The sequence below is a fragment of the Morone saxatilis genome, unplaced genomic scaffold, assembly GCF_004916995.1.
Source record: "Morone saxatilis isolate NCDOM2014 unplaced genomic scaffold, NCSU_SB_2.0 Contig17, whole genome shotgun sequence".
In the NCBI taxonomy this organism is placed as follows: Eukaryota; Metazoa; Chordata; class Actinopteri; family Moronidae; genus Morone; species Morone saxatilis.
The window spans coordinates 8,791,960-8,808,022 of NW_023339729.1; the positions used below are offsets into that span (position 1 = coordinate 8,791,960).

General features: G+C 39.7%; 1 protein-coding gene across 1 annotated transcript in view; it reads left to right on the top strand.

Annotated features, from left to right (window-relative positions):
* The first annotated feature begins 107 nt into the window (after positions 1-107).
* The window catches only part of gcgrb (glucagon receptor b), a 49,449-nt gene continuing 33,493 nt past the window's right edge, over positions 108-16,063 (top strand). Inside the window, exon 1 of the mRNA XM_035660780.1 lies at positions 108-469. The gene's annotated coding sequence lies outside the window, so the exon portion shown is untranslated. The remainder of the gene's footprint in view (positions 470-16,063) is intronic.

The following is a 16,063-nucleotide window of genomic DNA, read 5'->3' on the forward strand; positions in this document are numbered from 1 at the left end:
ACAGTTCACCCTTTAGAGTTGTATTTTGAAACATTCCACCGGAAGTGGCCCTCTGTATTGTGAGCAGTTTGACAGCGCACAGAGCTCTACCAGCGGACCGCTCAGCCTCTTTCAGTCCGACGCACTTCAGTCCTCTGCAACAGTAGCGAGATTTCATTTGGGAAAGTGATTTATACAAAATCTACAGAGAAACTAAATAAATAAAGTAAAGAGAGGAGGCTGGACAGAAGCCTAACTGGACAAACACAAATTTGAGAAGTCTCACTAGTACAGTCCTTATTTATTGTCTTTCTTTCTATTTCCTCTTTAGTTTTTCTTTCTCTCTTTCCCTTTCTGCTATTTCTTTCCTTGGACACGGTTATGGTGTTGGCTGGGCTCTGTGGACTGTACCGGTGATGGGCCGGGCTGGGAGATGAGCTGTGGATGGTGTGGGGGTGCCAGGGGCGCAAGAGGAGGTCTGGACGCTTAGGTAAGAGCTCGTTTTAATTGATGTTCGCTCTGTTCGCCTGTTTACTCTCTCCTGTGTCTGTGTCTCTCTCTAAGATTTAGAAGTGCAGCGTGTCGGTTGCACAACTTTCTGATATCTAATACTGCGAGGAGTTGATTCTGTTTTCTTCCAACACGGTGCAATGCTGGAGGAGAGCGCAGCATGAACTTTCTGAGGTGCTTAAGGAGCTACGTTTGTTAAATAATGTTAAACTATTATGTTAATGATTAAATAAATGTCTCGTAACGATGAATGCATTAGAGAACTTAGTTCAAATACACCGCTTCCTCTTTCAACAACTTCTCTGTCGTATTTTATTCCGCACGAACGTAAAGTTGGCTGTTCTTCGCTTATTTGTCCTCTTCATGGTGATCATTCTGCGCGTTGATGTCCGGGACAGATAAACAGTGGAAGTTGTGTTGGTTGATGGAGGATGATGAGACATTGGATGAGAAAGAGCACATAATATGAATCCATAGATGTTGTATTGGCTGTTACAGCTTTTCCCACGATGAATGAGACGCACATGATCATTTGTAGGCTAATTGAATTATGAAACGTTTGGAGTATGATACATATCTCCGGCTTCATGCCCACTCTCCATCTCCATCTCTCTTTCTCTTTTGTTATTTCTGTGGCTCCAACTGGACCGATACGGTGCGGGTTGAGTGGCATGAAGTGCTGCAGAAAGCTGGTTAAATGATGGGTGTACACATTTTGTTTAGCTTTATCCAAATGTTATTGCTGAATGGTTGTTTTGTGATCGTTATAAAACATGTGCAGTTTTCTACTGGAACAAAGATTTTTGCAATCTCAACAAACAGAATGTCCTTTTTCGAAACTTAAATATCTTGTTTTGTGGTGTGATCGCTGCGTAAAGACAATTGGAATCTCTCAGTCTCTGCCGGTTATTTTGCTGCTTACACTTAATACATACATAATTACTGTAGCCTAAATGCAGCTGCAGTCCCTTTAATATGCCTTTAGGGTCTGAGAGTGGCCCAGCGGTCATCAACAGTTAGTTTACAGTAGCCTAAAGTGGTTAGACGTAACTCAGTGTTATATCCTAGAAGGTTTGGATCATGTGGAGAAAAAACACATAATGATCCCAGTCTAATTATAATGTAACAAGGCAGATCTTATTACATCAAAATCATAAAAAAAACATCATTCTGTGATCAACAATTAGTTGATTAATCCATCAGCAGTGAATAGTGTTGATAATCAGTTAATCATTTTAAATCATTCAAGCAAAAAATATCAAGTGTTCTTCCCAGCATTGCAAATGTGTTTATCTGCTGCTTTTCTTTGTGATATGTGATAGCAAAGTGAATATCTTTGAGTTTTGGACTGATGGTGAATCTAAACATTACAACAACAACAATTAATGGACAAAACAAGATTAATCCAGAATGAAAATAAGTATTACTTAACAATAAACAAAACAAAAAAAAAATCAAACACACACACACACACACTAATTTCAGGTGGTGTATTCAGGGTATTTATATTTGGGTTCCTCAGTGCTTTGCACCTCACTAACAGGCTTCTCCTAAGAGAAACTGACCTCAACTCTCGTCCCTGGGCCATTTGAAAATTGTCTTCAGCTTTAAAAGGAGACAAGAGAGGCTGATGTGATTGGCAATTACTGAAGACTTGTCCCAGCAGCAATGTACTCATCCATTCCTTCTTAATTTCTAGTACACCCAGTTTGGACTTGTGTCTTTGGTCACATAAACGTATGTCTTTGGTCACAAAAACTGCCCTCTAAGTTGGTGCTTGTGTTTGCACTCAATGTCTGGAAACCAGAGCATTTTTTTGCCCTTTGTGTCCTTTCTTCCTCCTTTGGTGTTTTTTTTTGCTCTCCAAGAAGTAATATCCTAAGTTGTCTTGCCTGGAGGCTCCGTGGTTTCCCCAGATATCAGACCACTCTTTTGTAATGGTATGATGGCCAGAGATTTGATTTGCCTGGTCAGGATAGGCTGGCACACATACGGGGAGCATTTACAAAGGACAGATATTGATTCACAGACGTTCGTCTTCAAACATGAAAGCAATCAAAGTAAGCTAATGTCTTTTTTCCATTAACTTCCTCCTCCTGACATGATTGCTATTGTCAAAAGCTTGAGGTTTCAGTGGCTAAAGTTTTTTTTTAATCAATAAACAGACAAAGACAGAGAGCTGTTTGAAATAAGACTGAGCAAGTCTCACACAGCTGCACTGTGGGAGCCTGTGGGGGGCATTGTTGGAAGAAAGGGATCGCACTGACCTATGACTTTTTTGTCCATGAATATATTGGACCATTTACATTTGTATCTGCTCAATGAAACACAATTTCAGGGTGTGGTGTAAAGGGAAGCTCGAATCTACACACCAGCACTCACACACTTACATTTCACTTAATATTGCTCATTTGTAATTCTACCTACATGTACAAGTAAATGCTGTAGTATCACATCCTGCTCCCTACTGTTTTCTTTTTATATTGATTATTTTAAGATTTTAAGTATACAGTGGTGACGGATGCACATCAACTTGCTGGGATATGTCACATATTCAGTTATGATGCGTGTCAACTCTCCAGAGAAGCAGCAGTTTATTCATCCACATACTTTACCTTGACATCTATGAATATGCAGATTTTGTTCATTTCTAAAGTTTTCCTGCTGGACACAAGATGTCTCCTACTTCTCTGTAAAGTCCATTCTCAGTGTTTGTGCACTGGTGGCTTCAACTTTCTACATCACACTAATACAAATACAGACGCAAGCGGTGATCAGTCAGTTGCAATCTGAAACTTCACCACTAAATCCGACACACTGTTCCTTTATCAAGGTTTTTATTGTATTGTTTTTAGCAAAGGCAAACTCAGTGTAGAAAGATAGGGCTGGCAGCAGCAATGCTCGCTGTGGGGACACCACAGGCGTCCGAGCCGCAGCAGTTCAGAGAGGCGGCCGTCATGCACTGCTCACGTGAGTTTGTGTTTCCAGCCTGGGTCTACAGCTGTGCAACCCTGTAAGGCTATTCTGCAGCAGAGCTTTGAGCTAATTGCTAACAATGACTACTTACTGATATTTAGCTGGTATAATGCTCACCATGTTCACCATATTTGTTTAGCTTGTTAGCATGCTGACATTTGTAAATTGGCACTAAACGCAAACAACTGAGGCTAATGGGAATGTCGTTCGTTTTTAAGGCCATAAATCGAAGTCTGACCTCATCATGGCACTAGAGGTTAGTATGAGGATGCACATGCAAGTGTGTCAGTAATCAGGCAGCAGATTTCACATCCTGCCGTTGGCTTCACACCGATGGACAGTTGGGGGCGGTGACCCATAGCATTGTTCCAAGAAAGGCCAAGAAGAAGACTGGTAGCAAGCAAACACAGATGTAAACAATGCACAATTTAAAATATCTAAAAAAAGCCTTTGCAAGTGTTTTATGAGGATGGAAATGCACTCAAAGATACACACAATGTGCTTTGGTTAGAAACCCCGTATGTACACATTTACACAAAGAAACCTGTCTAGAAAATCCCCTTTTGTGTTTGCTAACGTCCGCAAATGATGAGGAATGAGGAAGAACCTGGACCAATTTCTAATGAAACTGTCTGCAATATTTAGAATATGTTTGGGGTAAATGACCACAGACAGCTAGTTTACAAACACAGAACATCATTTAGTCCCAGGGACGAGAAGATAATTGAATCAGCATCTGATCACTTTAATAAATGTGTTAATCTAATGTCATCCAGGAAGTACTTTATAACGGAGCTGTTGAACTGGAAAGTTTAATTAAAGTTAAATGGCTCCACCTCTTTACACAATGTTCTGTCTAAATAAATCAATGAACAAATGAAAAGCAATACTGGACGGGCATTTCTGCTCTTTGTTTGGGTTCCTTTGCGCCTGGATGAACTCCAGTGTCTCCTCAGCTGTATATTCAAGCACATCATCCGCAGGAGTTTGGCTGCAGATTTTCATTCATGTTTGACATTGTGAGCTAGACACAGAAAGGACTAGGTAAACACACACACACACACATTTATATTGCAGTACTCCCTTGAACAGTTATCACTCCCACCGTATTTTTATCTGCACAAGACAAATAGAGGCTTGGTATATGATAGTACTATAATGTATGAAATCCCAAGACAGCAGCAGCTATCTCCAACATCTTTGATGTATCCATGCATTCACAGTACTTTACAGTCAGTACAACCTACCACACACATCTCTCTGGGGATCCAGAAAACACTTAGAAAGCACTGCTACAGGGGGAAAAAAATCCTGTTTACCAATACAAAAAACATTATCAGTCATCTACAGTGATAAATAATACTTAGTAGGCCACCACTCAGTCAGAGACAATCACCTCAAATCAGAAGGAAACAACAGGGCAATTTGTCACACTTTCTCGCCAAATGCACACACATTAGTTGCACAGAAGCACATATTATGAGGAAGAACTCGGCTTCGTCAGTGAGAGAGAATTACACGTACAAAACAGAGGTCACACATAATGCTGATACGATAGTTTGTATTTCTTGTGGGAACTTCAAAGTTTCACACGTTCAGAATGAGAAGGGCATATGAAAAAGCCAGTCTTGCATATTTCATGTATATTTTCTTTTGTAGACTCCTCTATTTGATCTCTCTGTCATTTATTCATTAAGGTGGGCTGAGGTATACAGTGTGAGTGATTAAGCAAGGAGCCTCACATTAGTCACTCTGTCCTGCACACTGCACCACCGACACACACCTAAACATGCATGAACTAAATGAGTGGACTAAAGAGTAAATGTGTGCACATCGATTCACTGGCAGCTGCAAACCTTTTTTAAGTCCCCCTCCACTCAAAAATAGTTTTTTTTTTCTACAGTTGGATGTTTGACACCACACCAGGGATCAGCAACCTTGACTATCATAAGAGCCTAAAAAAAGAAACAAATCGGTAGCTGCAACACATATTCGAGCCTCAAGGCCTTTACACACCAGGGGAAATGTGCATCAAAAATATCCATACCGGCAGCGATGCGAATTTGCAAGCATTAAAATAAAAAATAGAATCCACACAGACTTACCGCCGATCAAGCAGGACAAGGACTGACAGAAAACGCAGCAGCTTATAATTTGCAACTTGCCCCCAGTGCACAAACACTGAGAATGGACTTTACAGTGAAGTAGGAGACATCTTGTGTCCAGCAGGAAAACTTTAGAAATGAACAAAAACGACATATTCATAGATTCTGGAATTTTTAATGAGGTAGAAGGAGTAGATGTCTTTTTTAAGGATTTTAATGTGGACATTATACACACATTATTGTTCCGAGCAGACTATTTGTATATATGTCTTAGGACAGGTCTGGATCTTCTATGATTCCCTCCCTGATTTTGTTATTGCATCCAAAGTGCTTGTTCATGTTGTAAAACTGAAGTATAAGAAGTTTTAAAACTTCCACAGTGAGGGAGGTCATTTGGGGATTTAGGGTGCTAGGGTGATATTCTATACTATTTTCTGTCCTTAAAACTTGTTCTTAAAAATGGTTTGGTATGCATTATTTTGTCAATTTTCTGTTTGTAGCTAAGAATTACACTTAGCTAATGTCCAATAAAGGATTTATTAACATTTAATCCCATCTAAAGAAACCACAGTATTAAATTTTTTGTCACGAGTGACACAAACAACATTGTGTGTGGGATGTTGACGGGTGTATCGTGTGTGTGGGTGTATGTTTTTTATGCATGCCTGTTGAGAGAAGGTCTGCTCTATAAACACAATTGTTTATTTAATCAACATGGACCCAGACTGGTAACTGACGCATGCTGTGGTCACACACACACACACACACACACACACACACACACATTCAGGGCACATTAGGAGCAGATTGCTCCTGCCTGGTTAAACAGAGACATTTTATCTGTCAGCGAAAATCACCTTAATTAATCTTCCCAGTCTGATGCTGATGTCATCAACGTGAGACACCCCTGTGGCTAATTATAGCAGGGAATGACCGCAGGGCAGTGGGACTGTGTGTGCTTTACAGATGTTATGAGTTGCACTTTTCTCTACGGATGTAGAAGAGTTGAAGGTTAAGTTCCGCTATCATGTTCCTACATGAGTAAACGGTATTTTTTTTTGGCATTTCATTTTATTTGACAGGACAGTAGAGAGAGGCAGGGGAGACAAAGGGGATGACATGCAACAAAGAACCTCGGGCAAGGGAGTGACAGCGACAGCACAAGGACCCGATTCTGCACTACACATACACTGTTTGTACTACTGATTTTAATAGTTCACAGTTAGTATACACGAAATGAATGTATTTGACCATTTTATACAGGAAATTATAAAAGATGTGGGCCGGAGAAAATCCGTATTGAAAATCTGGAACAGTATTGTAACTCCAATTCTAATACTAAACATATATTGTATATAAAAGTCTGGTATTGGGATAAAGCTTAAATGCTTTTCCAAAGATTTAATACTTAAATTTTTATTTTGTGAAATCTTGCTGAACTGTTAGAAGCTCTATCCTGTCTGTTGCATGGGCATTACGAGATATTGTGCATATGTACCATTATAAGAGAACAGCCTCCATTAAAACTATGCTCAAAAACCAATGAAATACGTTGTATACTGACATGTTTGAGTTCATTTATTTTTGTAATTTTCTCTGCTTTAAGAGCACTATATGGTCAAAACCCATACCTTACTGCCAAGATACTGGACAATTTAGCAAAACCCTGGATTATGTTAAGTGTTTTCTCTTTAGTGACAATGTATTTTAAAATCCTCACTTTCTACTATATCTGTACATGAAAACTATGTTATGCTTAAACCTGCAGTAACCTGCAGTAGTAATTTTTGTCCACTTGGGCAGCAGACACAAGTTGTGAAGACAATACTGACATATCATCACCTTTAAAGTTGAAATGGCAAACTTACACATCCAGCAGTTACAGAGCAACATTATCATTTATTTGGAGCTGTGTTTCTGGCCAGCTGAGTCCAATATTCAGTCATCAACTTTGTTTTTGGTCTCTAACAACTTCTTAGGGAAATATCAGCCAGTCGTTCTGTGCTGCTGAGCTTCTCTGTAAAACAGTTGCCTGCTGCGGCCTAAAAACAACGCTATGGAAATGGGGAGAGTGAACCAAAATAGTAAAGTTGCGGGTGTCAGACAGTCAAACAATGACTTCAAACTTGCTATTAAGCTCTGTAGAGCCGAGGGGAACTGCCAAGTCGGGTGATGATTCTTCTCTGTGGGTTCATCACTATCAGCAGCCTCACACTGTGTTCACATTCTCATTGATATATTGTAAAAATATGAATTGTAGCTGCTTTGAGATTAGAAAAGAAGGCTTGTGGTTATGGAAAATAACTATGGTTTGGAAACTAAACTTGATGAAGAGTATTCACACAACAGGACAGAAATTCCGATCTTCTACACACTCATCTACCACCTGAGCTCTACATTCTTGTGTTCTGCTTTGTTACATAAAGGCCGCACTACCTTTTGCACAGGCATTGAAAGCTAGCGTTGGATATAACTTATATGGGTGTCTTTTTTAGGGGCTGTTAAGCTGCAGCAGAGTGAAACAAGCGTCGTTACTATTTCTTGCCTGTTATCTGAACTCTATAGGACAGGCACTCTCATTAAACTTAGGGCAAACAGCTTGTTAACTCTCTCTCTGCGTTTGTAGCACTCAAACAGACAGTAATTTAAAATGTGATCTCAGTTATTAGCTTTTATAAATACTGTGACGTTCATTCATGAGCTGCATTGCCACTTGCCACACAAATCTAATCTTCATGCTGCTTTGTGAGTTTCTCTGACTGACAGTGAAATTGAAAACCCTGAATCAGTCCATCACATTCATTATGTACCTACGTCATCCCTCACTCCACCACTCCCTCTCTCTCTCTCTGACATTCAGTGTTCCTGGCCTGCAATGAAATCTCTTATCTCACCCATTTCCCCATTAATGGTAATAAACCTTCCTCTTTACACCCCGTCTGATAAGGGAGTCAGTTAAACACACTCCCTTTGTTGTTGTGCTGTATGTCTTTCATCCTCCCCTTCCTTTTATTTCATTATCTCTTCACACCCTACATTAACCATGTCTGTATCCTCCACTATATCTTACCACTACGCTCTCCCACTCCTTCAGCAATACTCGCTCTCAAATTGCCCCAGTCCTAATCTCCCTATATTTTCTCACTCTCTTTCTTGAAGCGGAAAATTGAACCTCTCCCACCTCTGCCCAGAGCATTTCGTGTGTGTGTGTCTGTGCATGCACAAGTGTGTAATCTGCTCATCTATTCTCCCTGAATCCTCACCCTTGACTTTCACTGGACCCCACACTTGGACATTTCGCAATGCACTGTTTAGGTATTTTTGGACAATTAGCATTCTGATGGGCATCATCAAGAATAAAAAATGTGTGTCGAAAAAGCAGATTTTGCAACAGAAGAAGAAAAGAGGAGAGGAATAGAGAGACAAGCGCTATTTGACACTACAGTATGCTAAAGGTCTCCAGGTCTTTGAAATACTTAAGTTTGCCAAACAACTGTCTGGTGGAATTAACTTATTTTTTTAAGGCAGCCAGGTTACTTTTTAGCCATGCTCGCAGCATCTCTGTAGAGATGCTGGTCGATCGCTCTCAGTCCGCCACTGTAGTTCAGACTAAAATATCTCAATATGGATTGCCATGAAATTTTATACTCAGTCTTCCAAGAGGATGAATAATGACTTTGTGATCATCTGAGTTTTCCTCTAGTGCCACCAGCAGATTAACATACAATTAATGTATTGCCATGAAATCTGGTACAGACATAGTTCCCCATACACGAATGCTCCCCTCTTTTATGTAAGCATTGTTAATGGGAGTATGTTAGCATGCTGACGTTTTTTTGTAAGTGCAGCCTCACAGAACCGCTAGCTTGGCTTTTAAAGAAAGTAGGAAGTATACTTTTCCAGGCTGCATGTAAGTGAATGAACACTAACATTCAGACATGAGGAGTGACGGTGAAACATATAGAAATTCCTCTATAGGAAGCAAGGTTGTGTTTAGCAAATGGAAGGGAATGTAGATGTAATCAGGAAATAGACTGCATCCATAAAATAAATTAATTTAAATAATTTGGATTAACATAAATGGACAGGACAGTGACAAGAGGATGCCTTGAAGAAGAGTTCGGTTTTCTATGCTCTGCTAGCGCATCACTTGTGTCAGTACAATGGTGAATCGGGATGTTGCATCAACTAATCTTGCCTATCGCGCAGGTCTTCACTACATGTTGTTGAGATTTGGAATGTTTGCTTTGCTTTGGCTCCTCTGATATATAACACATAACACCCATAGGTCACTGCATAGATTCATTTACTTTATTATATAACATTATGACCACCAGGGTGCCTAGGTGGTTTGCTGTTTATGCAGCCCCATAAGCAACAAATTGTGATGCACTGTGTTCTGACCACCTTTCTATCAGAAACCAGCATTAACACTGTTTCAAGCAGTTGAGCTCCAGTAGCTCGTCTGTTGGATCAGACCACACCGGCCAGCCTTCACTCCTCAAATGAGCCTTGGCTATGACCCTGTCTCTGGTTCACTGGTGGTACTGACCACTGCAGACCGGGAACACCCCACAAGAGCTGCTGTGCTGGAGATGCTCTGACCCAGTTAGTTTAGCTCATATGCATTCTTACATTTTTACAATACTTTGAACTGAATAATTTGCCAAGAGAACAACATTTTCTAACAGGACCAAATAAAATACATTCATGAAATAATTTTCAAAAGGACATTATTTTGCTTTTAAACTTAAGTCTATGTAATTGAATGTGACTGAATATTGAACTTAACAAAGCAGAAAGTGGTTTCCTGTTTTGAACGTGCGTGAGGGAAAGTGAGAGTGCTTTCCCATAGCGCAGGAATATCCCTCTGTAGGCTTTTACTAAGTGCAGCAAATGAACCAAAGACATGCTGGGAGAAAAGCAAAGTGAAGCTGCAGAGCGATCTGCTGCCTCTGAGCTGATCCATTATACATGAAAAGTTAATATATAATGTGATCTGCTACACAGCTAGGAGCAAAGAGGAGGAAGAAAGATCAGGTTTGTCTGTGATGTTTGTCTGACACTTGTCAAACAAGACATTTTGACACCATCAGCACAGATCTGCTGTCACTGCTGTTTAATGACGCAGATGAATCCCAACTGACAGACTCTTGCTCCCACTGACTCATTAATTACTGTGTATAAATGGACAGTAAAATTGTATGATGAATTACCTCACGGCCAGATGCTTTTTCAAACCTGTGTGGGCACATACATGTTTTTTTGTGTCAATATCTACATACACATGCAAACAATTTCAGGAATGAAAGATATCAGTGAGGCTGTGTCCAGGCTTGCGCTGAGATCACACTGGCAGACCGGCAACGTCCCTCTGTGCTTTACTGAATGAGGATTTGTTTGGCTTGCGTACATCCGTGCATTCTTGTAGTGCGTGCGTGCGTGTGTGATGTTATGTGGATGACAGAAGTGCCTGTAGAGACAGTATTTATAATTAGACAGGTGAACGTTTACCCTCTAGGATATCACTTACCCCTCTATATCTTTCATCGCCTCCAAACTAATGTTTTAGTCATGCTGCCCGTCTGTCGTCATGACTCCTGTTGTTGGGACAACCATTATCCCAGCTCTCTGCAGGACAGCTAAAGTTTATCTTGAGTGCAAACCTCCCATCCATCGCTTTAAGAAGGAACTCATGTTGGCAGTGACAAATGAATGGTGAATTAACAATAAATTAAAAAAGTGAGTACACATCAACAACTTTCAGCACACTCAGCTGTAAGTACAACAGGGATTCAGAAAAACAACCCAGGATGGCAAAATCATTTAAACCCTTAATTAGTTTTAATTGGATGCATTCGGCTGAGACTTGCTACCTCTCTTTATTGTATTAAAAAACACTGTGACAACACTAAGGTCCAAGAACAATTGCATATGCAGCATTTAGAAATGATTACTTTTGCTTTCTAACCATGCTAGCTGCCTACAACTCTAGGGATTGCAATAGACCTTTTTCACAGCAGCCATTGTGACATGAAATAGTAGGGTAATCACGGGCGTTACCAATGATACTAATTAAGGTTCAGTTCTATTTAGTGTAGCAGTTCCAGTGAGACAACATGAACAACAGCAGCACCCTGACCTGAATGTAACTGAGCCTTTATTAGTATCATTGGTAACACCTGTGTTTACCTATTTCATGTCACAATGGTTGCTGTCTGTGTCGGTGTGATGGTCAATTGGGCTACCACTTTGGTCCGATGATCCTACTGACTCTGGTGATTCTTTGACTTTTCATCTAACACCATAGAGGTCTTCACTGGTCCACAAATTTGTGCCCGAACCCAAAGAGACTCAGAAGTGTACTCGGAACTTTAAGCAGAAAAATGACCTGAGCTCGGCCAGAAGACACAGAACCCATTGACTCAGATTTCCAGATGTGGACAAAAAACACAACTCCATTAAGTATTGATACTACTGGTCAAATATTATTTCAATACAAGTACAAGTTGTTCAGTCAAATTTTACATGAGTTAAAGTATTCAAAAACATGTTTTCTTTTTAGTGTTAACACATTGTTTAATTGTTACCACAATGCATTTACAGTGAATCCAAAAACCATTGCATAAAAACTGCAACTACTACAACCACAGACAACTTTGTAAAAAAATTAAATCTATCTCAAATTAATTAAATGTTAACCTTGACAACCGCAAAACTTCACCTCAAAGGTTGCTTGTCTAAGCTATGCTTCAAAGTAACAAGTAACATGAATCTTTTATAGAGTGGAGTCAAAAGTATTTGTCTTTCAAATGAAGTGGAATAAAAGTTTCGAAAAAATAAAAAATAAAAAATGTACTTAAGTACAGTTAGTACAGTTAGTACTTAAGTAAATGTACTTTAGTACTGCCCATCCATGCCAATTTCACAGTTGATTGCTCTTAACAAGTTAAGAAGACCTCTAGCACGAGGTTGACATTTTGGGACATTCTTGTCCCTTTCAGGAGACTTGGGGATTCCTTAATTTAACCTCTAGCGCCATCATAAGGTTTATAAATACATGCAAAACTAACAACATTCCCATCAGCCTCAGGCCAAGTGTAATATGCAAATCGCAGAAGCAATATGCAAATCATAAGAGCTGTAATGTTTTGATAACGGTAAAATGTGTGACAGAACAGCATTATAATGAAATACTGTAGAAAAGAAATCATTCGTCACCATTCAATCACCATTTTCTCTGAGACATAATATGGGCAAAATATATGAAAGAAATAAAATATATTTCAGGTTTTACCAACCATTATTTGTCATCTGAAATGTTTGTTTACCCAGCCCCAGCTCTTTTGATTAAATAATATAGTCTTTGTGAGTTAGACTGGCAGGATGGAATCTCACATGCACTTGATCAGGACATAATCACATTGCCAGATAGATTAAATAATTTACCAATCTCTATTCATTTATGTGGTTATCTTGTGAATAAAGAACACAGCCAGAGCAGCGACACTGTGATTCATTCAGCAGAGCGTGACAGTGAGAGAAGACAGTGAGGAGAATTCAAAAACGATAGGGCAGTTTAGAGGTATTGGAGAGTACTACTGCATTTGAGGAAAACTTGTATGAAGGCATCTGTCTGTGGCAGAGGGAGCAGCGAGAAATTTGATAAATTGCACCAAGTGATGTCACTTGAGTCAGCGTCAGTTGAGGCTGAGGACTATAACTTAATAACAATAACAAAAACTGTGGGTCTGGAGTTAGAAAGGAGTTTACCAGACGTCTATAGCACGCTTATCATCTCTGCTTGAGGCTCAAGGCTACATTAGTCACTACATCCAACACACCTGAATCTCCATCTGAGCTGTCAGAGTTGCATTGTGGGGAACGTAAAAGCCAGGTTTTGACAAGGAAAAATAAAGAAGACGATATCTCTGGTTCTGCTGCATCAATTTTGATTTTAGAGTGCAACACAGACACAAGTGGAGTAATTAGAAAAGACTGCAGACCAAACACATGCAGTCATACAACCGTGTGAATTAGTTATCCTAAGAGGATCTGGATTTATCCTGATGGTTTCCAGGTTTAGTAAACTGTGACAAAGCAAGAACAGGGAATTGGAAAAAGGAAGAGACAACATCAGTTAGAGGAAGTGGAATATGTTTGTTGTCTGCTGTATTTGGGGATCCAGGGTAAAGAGCAATGGGACTGGAGCACAGATGGCAAAGTGGAATACTGGAGTACAAGCTGCAAATATTTACCTAAATCGGTCTGGATTAAACACAAGAGGCTCTCACACAATCAGTGCACCTTTTATAAGAGTCTCTTGGTGTCTGCTCAATACTTGAAATTTGAATGTCCTTGTTACCAAATTGAGACAGAATTGAGCAGATTAAACTTATTTCCACTGTAGATGCTCCCGTGTGCTCAGGTTTGGTTTTCATTGTGCATGATTGAAGAAAATCCTCTTCCTGGTCCACAGTGAGTACTCAAGGACAGCAACACACAGAGCAGCAAGGATATCGATTCTTGATTAAAAAAAAAACAACAAGTCATCTAATTACAAACCTAAATCCCACTTGAGGTCTATTGTGAACCACTCATGTTGGTTTTATCCACTCAGTCACATCCTAAAGAACAATGTCACCCACATCAGCCTCAGCAGCACAGCTGACCATCGTCATGATCATCAGCGTGTAGAGCACCTGCCCAGCTCGGATCAATATGCTGCAGACCTTAAGTATAGTGGATTAAGAGGGTGATTAAGATCTCTAATGGCCTCCTGCGTGTTTAATCTCACAGGAACCCAGTGCCACCATGCATTTACCTCTACTGTCACTACAAAACAATCATGCAGCTGTAAAATGTTTTCAAGGACATTCATCCCACAGTTCTAACATCCTGCTAAAAATCACCTTGTTAAGAGAAATATCGACAACATAAGACCAGCAAGACCTCAACAACTCATCCACACCTCTAAAGGTAAAAAATGTGTTCCAAAATCCATATCCACATATCTCAGTTCATTCAAAATAAAACTGTATCACATTAAAGCTAGCCATACTGAGACTGTCATGGTTGCACACAAGTCAACACAGTAGACATGAGGGAGATAAGTTATGCTAAATTATGCACAATGTTTTTGGATGTTTTTTTTACATTACATCTCACCCCATACCCATCTGATAACACTAGGGCATTTATAAAAGCTGCTTGACCACCTCAGACTGTTTTACCAAACGCCGTTGGTGCTCTCACTCTGCATAAACAGTAGAACAGGCAGAACTAGGGTACTGAAGTATCGGCGAGCCCCCCTACTGTGTAGGCCGCATGGTCAGCATCAAGCTGTGAGAATAAACAATCAGCCAATTCCAAAATAAGTCGTATCATCTAGGCACAGCAAGCTAACCATAACCAGATTATTTTAAGCAAGAAGGGCACTGAAGCTGATTCCATGTGTGAAAAAAGGCTTCAGGCAAGTCTAGTTTGAGTGACAGATTCATGAGTTGGAAGGCTTATCAGACACGTGCAAACTGCACAGTGGTTTATAATACTATGAAAAGGGATTTTACAACTTTAAAGGTATCACTGAAATCATCAATTTGTCATCTGTCATAATGAGCACAAGGTCAACAGTCAGTGGTGTAGTGGTTCCTGGAGAAGTGGCTGTACTAATTTATGCCCTCTTTTTCTTTTTTAAAGCGGCCTGTCCAGCAAAGAATAAACGCCCTGTGTTAAACAGCGACATTTAAGACTAATGCTGCATATTTAGCTCAACCAAAAATGGGTCAGTAGTATTTGCACATTGTTACCTTCAGGTAGTAAAGATTATAAAATTAAAATTAACCACAGAAAAGATGCACATTTTGCAATCAACACTGACCCACAGATGGATGAGACAACTACATAATTATGCATTTTGAGTAAAGTATTCCTTACTCCATACATTTATGAAAATCAAACAACTATGTGATACCTTTGCCATCCTAGGGGAAAAAAATCAACTCACAGAACAATACTGAATGATGTGCATTAGAGCGGATTTAGAAGTGGGTATACCCAATGCTGACTTAAAAATAATTGCAGATGCAACCTTGCGCCCCACCTTTAGTTTGGATGTGATAACAGAAAGTTACCTCACAGCTTGAACGACACTGACAAAAATCTTCCCTTTTTTTCCATTTTTTTAGCCCAATGTAAAAATATGTCTGATTGTTAGTCACACAGCCACGAATATGACTTTGACTCATATATCTGACACACAGACACACACACTTTCAGTCATTTTCTTTAGAAGGAACGTTTTCTTTCTCTGTGGTTTGATGTCAGATTTGCGGATTTTTGTTCATTATTTTGTTCCCTTTGTAGAGATCATTACATGAAAGTGTGACATTGATATTGCCATATTTCTGCATGCTTATGTCCTGTTTTATAGTTCATAATTGGGTATTTTGTGTAATTGGGGGGGGGTGAGACAAGGTACGTTTTATCAGTCT